This window comes from Arvicola amphibius, chromosome 9 (assembly GCF_903992535.2).
Source record: "Arvicola amphibius chromosome 9, mArvAmp1.2, whole genome shotgun sequence".
NCBI lineage: Eukaryota > Metazoa > Chordata > Mammalia > Rodentia > Cricetidae > Arvicola > Arvicola amphibius.
The window spans coordinates 107053318-107064882 of record NC_052055.2 but is presented as its reverse complement, the minus strand read 5'-3'; positions in this window follow the sequence as shown (position 1 = coordinate 107064882).

Genomic DNA, 11565 nt, shown 5'->3' with positions numbered 1-11565 from the left:
GTGTGAGGATTATAGCCAAGTGTTAACTTATCCAATCCTCCAGTCCTTGCTTGTTTTCTTACTTGCTTCTCTCTTCAATACCTCCATTTCATTTATCAGGTCTTGTACTGTTTCCCTTACCTGTTTGATTGCTTTTTCTTGTTGTTTTTTTTTTTGTTTTTGTTTTTTTTTTGTTTTTGTTTTTCTTGGGTATCTTTGAGAGATTTATTTATTTCGTCTACCTTTTTGTTTGTCATCTCCATTTCTTCATGGCAGTTTTTTACCTCCTGTTTAAGGTCCTCTATTATTTTCATAAAGTACTGTTTAAGGTCGGTTTCTTCTATATCTTCTGGGGTAGGGTGTTCAATTCTTGTTGTTTCGGGATGTCTGGATTGTGGTGATGTCATGCTGCCTTTCATGTTGTTGGAGGAGCTCCTGCATTGGCGCCTGCCCATCTCTTCCTTCAAAAGGACTTCCCTCTCCTAACATCTCTGTCTTTGCCTCTCTCCCTCCAGTCATCTCTGTTCCTTCTCCTTTCTTTACATCATGCCCTGTGTGTATGCATGTGCATGAGTGTGTGCGTATGCGTGTGTGTGTGTGTGTGCGCGCGCGCGCATGTGTGTGTATGTGCCTAGCCTAGACCTTCCTATGTAGATCAGGTTTTTAACTAAATCGGAAGCAGCCAAGCTGCTTCTGCCTCTAGAATACTGTAGTCTCAATGATACATTACCATTCCACACATCATACATATGCTACATGTACAACACATTCTACATTTACCCAAATTATTCTTCTGTGACTTAGCCTACCCACAATTGAGAGGGGTCAAAGCACAATTGGCTAGATTCATGGAATTATCTAAAATCAGTACAATCAATCCAGGTCAGTCATCATGGTCATATCTTAGATTATTGGCTAGATTATTCCAAAGGAGAAGACAAAGATATCCTATTAATAGGATATTTCTTCATCTCTACCAAGAAGGTGCTGTCAAAACCACCCACTCCATTTACTAACATGGAAATAAAATCTCCTAATCTGTTAAATGTTCTTGAAGATGGAGGATAAGTTGGAACAGAGGGCTCATCTTTCCATGAGTCCTAACCTGCTCTATATGGTTGCCTAGCTATCAGAACTTGTAGCTGGCCATCCCATCTTATATGATGTCATATCTTACTGATTCAGCTTCTCAATGGTCTTTGAGCTGCCCAAGTATCCCTTAACAGAAATCCTGAATAAATCTTCCTGAGAGAAGTCAAGACAGTAAGTTTTAGAACATAAGAGATTTGTGATGCAGTGTTCTGTTATTTTAAGATCTCAGTAAATCAATTAACAATTCATTTCTGATTTTATATTTATCTACTATTAAATAGTAGAAGAGATTACATTTGTTCTCAGATAATAATTAGCATGATTAACATTGGGTAACATATTTATAGAGCTATGGTTTTCATTCAGCAAATACTCTTGATCCTCTATCAGAGTCAGAACTGTTTACAATTCTTTACAATTATTTTTAGTAATACCTATTTGTCACCTGGTTTATGTAAAAATGCATATGATTTCTGCACTTTGGAATCAAGGGGGCTGGATATATATATATATATATGTGTGTGTGTGTGTGTGTGTGTGTGTGTGTGTGTGCCATAGACATTGGTTAAAGTGATTTCTTTGAATGAAATAATAATTCACCTATAAAGTCCAGATGTCCCATCAGAAAGATTTCTTCCTGTAATTATTCTTGCACTTGTAACTCACCTGCGGAATTAGATAATGCTCATACAAGATCTTACTTAAAGCTAGATGTAGTTTTTCCAAATGTGAACACTCTCCTATCCATGTAGCATAAATCTTATCAACCATTATCAATACACACGCTCTTTGCAATCATTCAGATTAATTAATTTTTGCCATTTTTATTAATTTTTATTGAGCTCTACATTTTTCTCTGCTCCCCTTCATGCCTCTCCCTCCCTTTCAACCCTCTCCCAAGGTCCCCATGCTCCCAATTTACTCAGGAGATCTTGTCTTTTTTGACAATTTTTTCCTCTGATTTGAGTCTTATTATTTATTATCTTGGTGTGTTAGTTTTCTTTCAGAAGGACAAAATACCCGAGAAAATAACTTAACAGGATCATTCATTGTGGTTTCCTGTTTCTGATCATTTCTACAATTTGTTCAGTTGCTCTTAGGTGCATAGGTGAGGCAGTATATCATGATAGTGTGGACCTGACAGTGGCCAGAAAGCAATTAGGAAAGAGGAAAGTGCTGGCGTTCTACTGCACATTTTAGTGGCCTACCCGGTAATATCATTTCCCTTGCTTGGCTCCATCCACTATGTGTTTTACTTGCTCATTAACTCAATCACCTGTGAACCAATCTTTCAAAATAGGAATTTTGAACAGATGTCTTGAATCTATACCCCAACTGTCTAGGTTTTATATACAATACACAATTCTGCGTATGCTTGTGTGTGTGCTTATGTGTGTGTGTGTTGATGTTAATAGAGCACCTAATAGAGCACCTTGATGTTCTCTTTTCCCTATTTATAACAAAGTTTGCAATTCAGGCATTATGAAATAGTCCAGACAGGTAGGAGATGACTATCTGGCTACACAACATATAGATAACCAAAAATTCTTGTAGATACAACAAATTACAGTCATTACATTTTGCTAAAACTGAGCCTGCTAAGATTCTTGCTTCTTAATTAGTGCACTAAATAATCAGATCTAATCATGGGTCTAATTATTGTTCTAATTACCCATTAGTATTTCAAGATACTGGCAATAGCAACTATAGAATTCAGAAATGTCTATAATTTTGAGTATTGAAAATTATCAGATTTGCTAACACTAAGGTGGCTGGTAGCCAGCTTTATATATAAACACAAATAACTCAGATGTGAGTGAAAAAAAATAGTGCTTTAAAAATACCCAAATTTGGTCTCTACAGGTATTGTCCATCATCCTCAGGCCATGACAACCACCCTTACTTTTCTTTCTTACTTCCTGGAAGGCACAACTCTGAGTCAGTCATTTGTATCTCTTTCCCCAACCATATGCATCATCAGGGATTCTTTAGAAACATGGGCAAATATTTGTTTTATTAAAGAACTGATTTATGTTTTGATTGAATATTCTTTAGACAATAGAGAGGGCAATGTATACTACTATTTCAAATTCTAAAAACAAATGCTTCATATTCAATTTGCAATACCTTGACATTTCTTTAGGATGTATATGACTTAATAATAAATACGAACAGCTCGGTCATAAGAATGTATTTAAAAGCAATGGAAAAGTAATTTAAATTGTGTTTTCTCTCATAGTCCCTGTAACCAGGTTTATCAGTTAGCGTACAATTTGTGTGTTTTGGAATTGACCACAATATCAACACTACCTGAAAAGTTTCTTCAACCCAAGGCCTACTTGTGTTAGCAGCTTTTATCAACAGTTATAATTCAAAATTCATGTCTGTTTCCAAGGACATCAATTTTACTTAGAAAAAGAGCAGAGGGAGCAAACAGACACTGCATCCAAGATAAAAAGATGATTTATTGCTGTGGCTTCCCTCCCTGTAGACTTTCTGTTCCCCTGGATGACAGTGGGAGTATTTAATTCAGAATGAATTCTGTGATCGATAAGGATCATCTTTAAGAGTGTCAGTCTGGACAGATAGAGCAGGGCTGTCCAGTACAATCTCACAAGTATCTTGCAGGACCACCTGTTAATTTTCCCCCTGACACTTGCCTCTGGACTTCTTTGGGCTGAAAACACCCAGACAGTGTCTTGCATACTTTTCTAGCTCACAGCTTGACTGCAAGTTACACCCCAAATTACACTTTATTGGAATATAAAGTGACTCTTTGTTGTACCCATTATTAACTTTCCCATATAATCATCTATATAATAAAAGACATAAAAGACTGAACCTAATATTTCTTATGCCTTTAAATGGAACATTACAACACATAAATGTGTGTGTGTGTGTGTATGTGTGTAGCATGTTTTTCCATTTCTAGTATTCTTGTGGCTTTGGATTTTCTGATTCTTCATGTCTCCCTAGATATGTTGGCTGTTGACTCACTCATTTGTATCTGATTTTTAAATTAGCAATACTGCCACATGGTGTATTTTGCTATTTATGAGTTTTAATTGTAATTGAGATTGGTCACTGGGTGATTTGGGGTCATTAAGATTATGGAGTTGTATGATTAGAACTTTTCCCTATCAGACATAGGCTTGTCTCTATTTTATTGTTGCTGTTACTATCCAAAAATAACTTATCAAGTGAAATTTTATTTACAAAGTTTTACTTATCATGATTTTTTCTAACAACTTTCTCCACTTCTTAGCATTTGATTCTTGTATCAGGAAAGAGACAAATAAACTACCATTTTAGAATAAATCATATGAGATTTAAAAATTAAATCTATTCTATGCATATATATACATATTATATATATATATATCTTCATGATAGCGTTGTTTGGTTTTGTGAATAGACTACTGTGTATCATAAGTAAGTCATCACAAAGAAAAAACAGGAATTAGTTTACAGTTTTAGTCACAGTCATTCCTGTGTATCCACTTATCAATATGATTTTTATTTCATGAGAGTCAATCAAACTGGATTTTTTATGTATAGTGAAGAGGCTCAACATATTTGGCAACTAGCCTTTATGTTAAATACAGTGTAGATTTATAGATAATATCATAATGGACATACCAGTGCAATAAAGAATTCCATGTGTCACGACCTAATAGTTTATTTATGGGAATAGCTACAGGACTGTGCATATACACAATACCTAGATGTACTATAAAGTCTCTGAATAACAACAGGCCTGTGCATGTATGCAAGGCCTACATGTACTGTGAAGTCTCTAAATAACTACAGGCCTATGCATGTATGCAAGGCCTACACTTACTGTGAAGTCTCTGAAAGGTTTTTTCATCCACTTCCCATCTCTACAAATTATGTTTTTTCTATCATATATTTCTTTAGTTTTATTTTTTTCAACAGAATAAATTAATTTTGTTAACTGAGTTCTTCCAGTACCGACATTGAAAAATATGAAATTCCTCCAGTGTAGCCATTTTGGCAAGGATATCTTTTAAATCACAATGTTTATAGAACATCATATTTAATGACAGGTTGGTGAGGACTGAAGTAGTGAGAATGGACGTGGAAGAAAGTTGGGGAAATACTTTTAATAATAATAATAATAATAAAATTTATTTTAAGGTGTTTTCTATAGAATACGCACCTTTGAAAAAGAACAAAGCTACTGATCACACAAAGAAATCTCAGATCTGGTATAGAGAAAAACATAAAATGTTTAGAAACTTTAAAGAAATTTTTCTAGAAAAATAAATCTGACTCTTACATATCCATACATATTTTATCCAGATGGTTAAATGCTTTACTTAAATATACTAATTCTTCTCTCACAGGCTTATTCAGTAAGTTGGATAGAAGGAACTAAACTTTAGGGAGTTTAGTTTTACGTACCTGAGCATCAGATTAAAGTTTTATAATCTGTAATGATAAATTCCGGAATGAATGAACTGAAGTCCAGTAAGATTTTCCCATCACAGACTTAGGACTGAATAGAAGAAAACATTCTCTGGCTTCTCCATGGCGTCATGATCTCAGGTGAGGCCACCGGCTGCAGAGCAGGTGCATTCTGGAGGGTAACGATGGAAACCACCTTGTCTGCTCTACATCTGAAGAAAATTCAGTTATAATTTGCACATGTTCCAACTATTTTCACCACTTCTTTGCCAAGGGAAAGTAGTCACGAGGGAACAAAGTAAGCTTGGCTGGTATTAGCCTGGAAAGTATACTAAAAACTCAGAATGGGTATCTCGTATGACACCTTTAAAAAGAATCCAGTGGCTTAAAAGAATCAAACAAAGCAAACACTACCTGATTCTGTTTTCCCTCATACCTGCTTACTTAGATTGACCATCTGTCATTGAATTTTGCTTATGGAATTATTTAGACTTAAAAAATCAAAAACATTTAAGCGAACCTCTTTTTCTTTGATGAAGAATAAATTTAATTTTATAAGAGTAACATCGAAACTTAGGAAATAAATTGAATATAAATTTTAGATAACCAATATAATTAGAAAAAACTAAAGTCATTTTAAATGTTTGCAACATAAGTTTTAAGAATTCCCTACATTTTTGTTAGAAAAAAAAAAGAGCAACAAAGGAACTGCTCTTTCTCTCATCCATGAACTCCACTTGAAACTTTGTAGCTTTGGGGGCTTCACAGTTTATCTCCCTAAATACAAATGACAGTGTATTATCAACCTAGTGTGGATACATGTTCATAAGCATAAATGCATATATCTCTTCTGTCAACTGCTTTAAATAGGTGTTGAATCTGCCCAATAATTTTAAAAGATTTGTTTACTTTTATCGGTGTGTTTGTGTGTGTGTGTGTGTGTATGCACATGTGTGTGCAGGTGATTACAAACGTTAGCAGATGGCATTGGTTCCCTTGGCAGGGGACTTAGAGCTCTCCACCCTCTGATGTGGGATGGTCTTCTATATCCAATCCTCAGAGAACAGGGTGAGGCCAGCACACAGTGGATAGAGTGATCAAATAAATCCAAACCACAAATACACTCATTCAGATTAACATTTAATGAAACGATAAGGTGTTCCTTGGCCTTGTCAGTTTAATGTGTAGTATCATCTATGACAACTTGTGACCTCAGACACCCTTGGACATTTCTGCCAGGCAGAAATCAAAAGAGAAGGATAAAGAGAACAAATTCCTTTAAGCTACCAATGACAACTAAATGATTACTAAATATTTTGTTGCTACAAAAACTCTGGATGTAGAATTCAACAACCACCTTTCATCCCACCAGTCATTGGGGCAGGCAGCAGCAGGTGATACACATCACTAAGACACCTGTCTACTGCTCAAGGCAGATTTTAAATTGATTCAGTCCCTCTTCTAGATTTTTTACTGATAGTTATTTTGTGTTTGCTTTTTCTTCCTTTGCATAGCAAGTTCAAGTGAGAGAAAAGTTCTGGGGTGGTCTTCAGTCTTTAAGAAAAACTAGATTTCAGTGTATTGTTAGGATCAGTTAACCTGTGAAATACATTCTTCCTTTTCCTCATAGGTTGCCAATGATACGACTCTTCTGTGATGTCATTGCTACACACACACACACACACACATGCACACACGCACGCACACACTCTCTCTCTATATATATAAGTGTGTGTGTGTGTGTGTCTGTTTGTGTATGTTTACATGCATGTATTATATATCTATGTGCTTCCATTTGTATATGTTTATATAGATGCATGCCATAATATAGCTATGTATGATTCAATGAGATTATCAATGGGGGGCATTATAAAATTTATTATTTTCTGATAATGAAACTAAACCACACAAAACTTCTATAAATATAATTTATGAAACACGATTTTGATTGCATACGCAAAATCCTGGAGGATATATAGTCTTAGCAAATACCAATAAACTTACTTAATAATTTAAAATCATTATGAAATTCACCATAAAAATTAATTATTGTCAAATTGGAGAGATGGCTCATCAGTTGAAGTCTAGGCTCTCAAAAAAGAGAAATTTGTTATTGTCATATTTATTTTTAATAATGTCTGAAGCTATGAACCCACTCCACATAAAGGACCCATCAGACAAGCATGGTCTTCGAGTGACACATTTTCTCTAAGCCCACACTATCACTAACATTATTCTGTCTGCCTTGGAAGGCAACTGGAGACTGCAATGCATAGTACTAACGTGTTTTGTTTCTAACACTGTGTGGCTATTCAGACTATATCAACCCTTCTCAATACTCAAAATAAATGTACTGTCTGAATTCCCTTCCCCCAAAAAGCAATAGCTATTTGGAAGAGAAAGAAATGCAAGGCAGATCAGTATCTGATTTTAGAATGCCTGCTAGAAAACACAAAAACTTAAAAGTTTTTCTGCATTGTTTACAGATTTAGTTGACCCTCAGAGTCCAAAACACTAACATTGGCAACATTTGACAATTTTTTTCTTCTCCCATCTGATTTCTGTAATGTTCCATCTCCTCCAGCCTGCATTAATAACCAGTTGCTAAGCTGAAATTTCTGGCGCTGAGTCTCTTTCCTGAGCAATCATATATTCATTTTTTTTTTCAAAAAGGGGAAATGTGCGCTTGCGGTTTTCTTTTTTCTTTTTTTCTGGACTAATTTTAGATCATTTGTTTTGTATCCAAAACATGATGTTTTCCCTTGGAAAGAAATAACAGCCTAACATGAAAGGTCACGGAACTAAGCATCTGTTTCTGGCACGTTCTCTATCCTGGTGGGAAGGAATCAGCTGGTTTCTATACTGGAGCGTTCCTCGCCACACATTCATGACATTCAGTTATCAGAGGTAGTAAGCGCCTTTGGCAGTGAACCTAAGCAACAGACATGCTGCTCTGGGTGTTACATTCCACTTGCCCGGCAGCTCCTATGTGGATGACTGTGTGGGTGCTCCACCCCTATCACACACACGTCTGTTTAGCGCGCTGCCGAGCTTTTAACAGAACTACAGTCAGGGTCATACTTAGTATTATTTGAAGCGTTGGATTTTATCTTATATACTTTAGACTAAGCTGCTCTACTTTCCGTCATGCGTGTTTCTTAAATTTAATGTAAAACAGATTTCTGGGTTGTGCTGGTGTTCAGATTCTAACATGTCTGTACCAAACTACTGATATCCGTGAACCATGTACTAGGTACTCTGTTAACTACTGTATATGGCTGGATTCCAGTGTCCTTACTCAGAGACCCGTCATCTTACTGCCCAAATGAAAAACAAAGGACCTTGAAGTTAGTGACTTCCCAGTGATATAATCAGAGTCTATAATTTATAATCAGGTTGCTTTGGATCAAATATCATACCTGAACATAAAGACTGAGTTGAGGCTGTTCATTTCTTCTCACCTCAGTTTCCCAATCAATAAAGAGACGGGCAAGTAATAATGTCAATGGTGTGGAATGAAGTTGGTTACAAAGTCTAAGGAGCATAGCTGAATATCAGACGTTATGAAGCACTCAAGACATAGGAAGAGCTATTATTCTTACCGAAGACCAGGACATAAGAAACTGAAACTTCCGACGCAATGATGGAAACGAACGCCATCAACACTCTGTAGTGAGAACAACCGAGCTCCTATCGCTCCCCATACATCAAAATGATGTATGTAAATGTTTTATAATGACAAAACTCAGTGTAGTCCAACATGATTATGATAGATAAGTGTCAAAGAACCTATAAGTTGTATACCATTGCTTAATTATTTATGAATATGTTTACATCTTCCCTTCACTGATTTCATGGGGCAGAGCAGAAAGTTAACTACTTTGGTAGGACTCATTCCTACTGTCTGATTTTTTTTTTCCTTTTGTGTTTGCTCTGTGGTGAGCATTTTTTCCAAGCAAGCTGTTTGGGCATTCCTTTCTCTTCTGGAAAACTCTGCTGCATAAGCTTCACATTTTCAGAATGATGAGTATTTGCTACAGAATGCAAATGACTGTTCAAGTCTCAGGATCAAATATCCATAAAGTACACGCTCTGTCCATGAGGGGCCTCAGATGGAGAGATCTTTAGATCTGGTCAGTACATTAGGTCACATCACCAAACTCATATTGAAAGATGAACGTTATTGGTTTCATCAGCTTTCCTCAAAAAACTCAGCTACACTGAGGGCTATATCACAATATTCTCTCACATTAACCCAGGAAATAGTGTAATTTCACTTGTGCCTACATATTCACTAAGGTCCTGCATGTGGTTCCCATTGGTATCCATTATAGTAGAAGTTTAAATTCTGTGGATGTGAAATTAATCTATAGCATTATCTTTACATGGATTTTTATAAATCTTCTGCTTTATTTTTTGGATATAAACCATATCTGTTGGGATCTTTAGTAAGACTAATCTTCTTCCTCTAACCCCTAAATGATATATTTTCATGAGATCACTGAAGATTCTTTCCCTAATTTTCCAATGCTAGTGATTTCTCTAGAGCAGCTTTTGGTCCTGGTTATTTAGGGATGCTTTCCTTCAGTCCATATAATGCTGCTAAATATATAACGGAAACCAAGACTTATTACTGTTATTACTGAAAGAGTTCGATCCTGTTGTCTGTTCCAATCTTTTGAGTCACTGGGATGGCTTATCTTAATTGACTTCCTTCTCCTTTAAATATTGTATCTCCTCTTTATTCCACTAAGTTTTATATTGATCTTTTACTTCACCATCTATGTTTGAGATGTTATCTAACTGTATTAGTAAAAACATATTTCTTGCTTATCCTTCTGGTCTGAAATTATTTTTGAAATTATTTACAATGTTTTTCTGACTTCTTACTGATTTCTGGGCTTTTCTAGTTTTGAGAATATGTTTATTCCATGTGTTCTTTGTAGACATATCCCGTTTGCTTGTTGTTGCTGTTTAACACTTCATATAATTTGGTACAGTATATTTGCAGCTTCTGGTTTAATTTTCCTTGGACTTTAGGAGCAGGTTTTGTTCAACCTTTTATTTTTCTAACTCCAAAGTTGAAATTGAGGGCTCAAGGTCCCCTTTAGGTTGTTTTATATAGTGTTTAAAAGAATTACAACCATGTGTAGAAGTTCTGCCTTTTTGCTCTCCTTTCTTTGTTTTTCTTTACCATCTAACAATTTTTGATAGTCTTCATATGGGGATCAAAGGTAGAAGAGTAAGTTGGAGCCTCAGAAGGGAAAAGTTGGTGTTTCTAGGGTAGATAGGGAGTATTGGGTCTCTTGAGAAGGAAAGTCACCATGACTTTGAAAAACACAAAGATGACTTCCATAGGGTAGGAGAGACAAAGTGCTGAGTACCTTGAGTGACCAGGTCATTAGCATGGTGAATGATCATTTTGACCAAGAAAGCTTTAAAAATGCTAAGAAAATGGTAATGGTTGTCAAGGGTTCTTAACACACACACACACACACACACACACACACACACACTACATAAAATATTACATATGTTAATTTTCACAGTTTATCCTAATATATATATACATATATATATATATATACACACACACACACATATATATACTTATATTTTCAAACATTATATTGAATGCAAAATGAATGCAGTCATAACTATCTAAATAAATTAAATTGAAGCTGCATTGCCTATGGTATGGGCAGAATATAGCCAGGCTGAAAAAGATATATAGAGAGAGTAGGTGTAGTTGCCGAAGAAGACAGATGCTCAGAACCTTTACCAGTAAGCCACAGCCTCTTGGCAATACACAGATTAATAGAAATGGCTTATTTGAGATGTAAAGATGCCTAAGCTATTGAACCAAACAGTGTTGAAATTAATATAGGATTGTGTGATTATTTGGATCTGCGCAGCTGGGAAAGAAACAAGCATTCTCCATTTTTCTTTAAAAAATTGGTTTATTTTTTACATTACTAAATGGAATGATTACTGTACTATTTTAGCTCTTTAGCAGTTGAATCAAGACTTAGAAATTTTCAAATTTCATTCTACTTCCTTTCTTCT